The following is a 4,220-nucleotide window of genomic DNA, read 5'->3' as shown; positions in this document are numbered from 1 at the left end:
TGCATTTTTATTCCCTAACCAACCACTAAACATTCATATAATCTAAAATATATTATTTCATGTGTAATACAGATTACAGATGTTAATTTGATATTTTTAGGTATAGACACAGACTAATAATAATATACTACGTATACAAGTATAGCGGAACATCTGCTAAATTTGTGAAACACTGTGTAAAAAAATAGGTATTTGGAGAACTAACCAAGTTACAAATTAATACTGTCTTTTATGATAAGATAAAAATCAGTATAGCAGAGTATAAAAATCGGATCGATGCTTTTGAACTCAAGTGTCCCTTCGTCCAGCATACTCACCACAACTCACCATGGAATCCTGATATTTCATGAATGTCAAAAAACTGTTCTGAAATAGTGCTAAATAGTGCCCAAAGGAAAAAAATAGTGCTCTTGTACTTGCGAAGCTATAGCCATAGTTCGATGAGTATGCTGGACGAAGGTTTCGCCCAGCATACTCACCTCCGTCCGGAGAATCTGTATACGCTTCAAACATAATTCATACTTCAAAAAATAGTTCCCAAATAGTGCCAAACGGTGCCCAAAAAGAAAAAACAGTGCTCGAATAACTTCGGAGTTACAGGCTTCGTTCAGTGAGTATGCTGGGCGTAGGTTCTATGCCCAGCATACTCACCTCAGTGCGCGAATATCGAACGAGCTATAGGAACAATTTACGTCTCAAAAAATTGTGCTTGAAATAGTGCCCAATATCAGTCCAATTTTTGCTTGACTTTTGACCTAGAAAACCATTAAATTTGATTGTAAACTTCTACATACATTACATTGAGTACAGTCGAATACAATATTATTAACTTTCTTTCTAACAATTTTTGTCTTGTGTAAATTATTTGTTTTGTTATATTGTCTATGTAAGGGAGTATTTACTTTAGAATCGCAATATTATTAATTACACATTATTTTAATAATACTTTATAATAATATGATTAAGCCTTCGCGCGTCGCATGGGACGCCGGTAGCTAGGAACAATGATTTTATATATTTGTCTAGATCACGGCGCTTGAAGGATTAAGATATCAAATGAAGTAAATCATGCATGAAAAATAAAGTTGCTGTTATTAATGCTTACATTACAACTGACAAAATTATTCAAAATAATCATTTTCCGGATCAAGGACGGTACCACAACGTTTACGGAATTGACCTGTATTCCTCATGTGATAAAGTTCAATATAGTGTGGCAGTAATGGATGCACGTACGGTCAATAGGTATGGGGCTTACGACGCGCGGCGCCCGCGACGCTGAACATTTTTTTATATGTATATTATATACAATATTAAAACTACAATTTTTTCTATTTACATTGATTATATTATGAATGTTAACAAAAGCTGTGAACTAGTTAACTAGAATTCTGATTACTTTGGCCCTTTAAATAGTAATAAATAACGTAAGTAATTAAAAATGTTTTTTATTGCTAAACCTTTCATTGATGAAACTATTGGAAAGAGTTTTAAAAATTTGTATAACTATGTCACAGTACTAGTTTTGACTGGTTATAAGTTTTGCCTGCAACATATATACAAAAAGAAACTGTATAATTTCCTTTTTACAATTTTTCAAGATATTAATTTTATTGGCTGCAAATGACTGTTTTTATTCAGACAAACACACAATGCAATGAAGTAATAGACTTCATTTACGCTTAAAGTTTCATTCATTTATTATTATTTATAAAATATATAATAATGCATTTAATCGAAAGTTTTTGACATGTGAGAAAATACCATAATTATTTCCAATAACATGAAGTCTACAATTAGAAAGTTTAATATTTTTGTCCAAAAACATGTGTCGACGACTGTACCCCATTTTACGTTAGTATGTAGAAGTTTACATTAAAATTTAATGGTTTTCTAAGTCAAAAGTCAAGCAAAAATTGGACTGATATTGGGCACTATTTCAAGTACAATTTTTTGAGACGTAAATTATACCTATAGCTCGTTCGATATTCGCGCACTGAGGTGAGTATGCTGGGCGTAGAACCTACGCCCAGCATACTCACTGAACGAAGCCTATAACTCCGAAGTTATTCGAGCACTGTTTTTTCTTTTTGGGCACCGTTTGGCACTATTTGGGAACTATTTTTTGAAGTATGAATTATGTTTGAAGCGTATACAGATTCTCCGGACGGAGGTGAGTATGCTGGGCGAAACCTTCGTCCAGCATACTCATCGAACTATGGCTATAACTTCGCAAGTACAAGAGCACTATTTTTTTCCTTTGGGCACTATTTAGCACTATTTCAGAACAGTTTTTTGACATTCATGAAATATCAGGATTCCATGGTGAGTTGTGGTGAGTATGCTGGACGAAGGGACACGAACTCAAAGAATAAGAAAAAGAAGAATATGATTAAATACCATTTTAGTAATGGACTAGGGAAAACGTTTGAGAATTACCTTTTGTTTAATGATACTCTGCCAAATCGGATTCTACAAAAATATGTGTTATGTACACATATTTTTGTAGAAAAAATTTTCGTTAAAATCGGTCGAAATATAATTAACGTTCAATTTTCAATTAAAAAAAAAAATGATTGGCAATTAGGACCCAATTCGAGGTTTTAGTTGACTAAACAAAGAAAAAAACTTCAGCTTTATAATATTAGTATAGTATTATAAAGCTGAAGCGTATATAAAAAAATTTGGTGAGCAGCCAAATCGATGAAAAAAAGTATAATTTTTATCATGCTTTGAATTCGTTCTTAGAAAAATCGCCCCGAAAGAAGTCCCACAGTGAAGGTAGGAACTAAATTTGCCAGTTAATGAATATTTACAATATTAGTATAGCTGATGGATTCCTACACGTTCCAATATTTAATCCGAGAAAAAAATTTTGGTGTGCAGACAAATCGATGAAAAACAAGTATAATTTTTATCATGCTTTGAATTCGTTCTTAGAAAAATCGCCACGAAAGAAGTCCCACAGTGAAGGTATGAACTATGAACTAAACTTAGCAGATATTGAATATAGGCCACCAAGTTCCCCCCTATCAATGTAACTTGATACCTATAGAAAAAAGAAATGTAGGATTGCATTGCAATAGTTAAATAAATGTGTGTTCAATTCACACTTGAACTGATAGATGATTTGTTCTCTGTCTTTTCGATACATTTGTATTAAATAAATATTCATGGTCAACATAACAATGAAGCTGCATTTTTTTAACCCTTTTCACTTCTATTTTTCCCAACTCTAGGGCGTTTCAATTAAATAATACTGGCAACAACATTCTAGGCGCCGACAGCACTGCATCTACGGGACTTGTTTCGTGGCATGTATTCCATGAAATAATAAAAATCACAGATTAGTTACAATTGTATACGTAGTATATTATTATTAGTCTGTGGTTACAACCATAGATTACACACAATACTACTTTTGTACTATACTTTTTTATTTTAGCGCCATCTGTCATTATCAAGCAGCATTTTTGTGTTCTTAATTCTTATCTCAAAATGAATTTGTGCGACAGAAGCGTTAATCAATGTAGATATACATTATACTCTTTGATGTAGATGGCGATACCGTCGCACGAGATCAAAATAAGATGTATGGTCACAGAATAATAACAGTTTTAGTAGGTAGCTAGCTGGTATGGTATCGAAAATTTTTTGCACGGAATTTGATTCTATAGGTATAGGCACAGACTAATAATAATATACTACGTATACAAGTATAGGCTATAAGTACAGACTTTATAGTGTAGATTCCATACATGTGCCAAAAACAGACTTCAATGATGATTCAAGTTGGTAGGTAGCTGAAGACCCAAAATAAGACATAGGCTACTTTTCATCCCGAAAATCCCACAGGAACGGGAACTGTGGGTTTTTCTTTGAAAACGCGGGTGAAACCGCGGTCGGAAACCTGTTGTAGTCTATAAGCTTTCCGCCCACGGCTTTACCTTCGTAATCAGAGGAAACTCCCATGGGAATGATAGCCCATCCTCAGTTCCCATCTCTTCCTTTCTCCACAAAAATCGCTCCATTGCCACATAAAGGTAAGCTAAACCTTTGTATTTATTATATACTTATCTATTAGTATTTAGTAAGGATATTACCTAAAAAACAAAAATATCTACACAATTTAAAAAAGTCGAAACGCTTACGCTAGAGTCTAGAGTCTAGACGATATAAGAAGGCATATATTATATTACGTTTGGGTTTACTTGCTGAAC

General features: G+C 33.4%; 1 long non-coding RNA gene across 1 annotated transcript in view; it reads right to left on the bottom strand.

Annotated features, from left to right (window-relative positions):
• Positions 1–4,220, bottom strand: part of LOC149478710 (uncharacterized) — a 124,260-nt gene that overhangs the window by 35,489 nt on the left and 84,551 nt on the right. The gene's annotated exons all lie outside the window — the stretch shown is intronic.

Source organism: Colias philodice, chromosome 21 (assembly GCF_061535455.1).
Source record: "Colias philodice isolate Cphi_HAF_F1 chromosome 21, ilColPhil1 Martin Lab GWU primary, whole genome shotgun sequence".
NCBI lineage: Eukaryota > Metazoa > Arthropoda > Insecta > Lepidoptera > Pieridae > Colias > Colias philodice.
The sequence above is the reverse complement of the archived record's forward strand: the minus strand, read 5'-3'. Positions and strand labels throughout refer to the sequence as shown.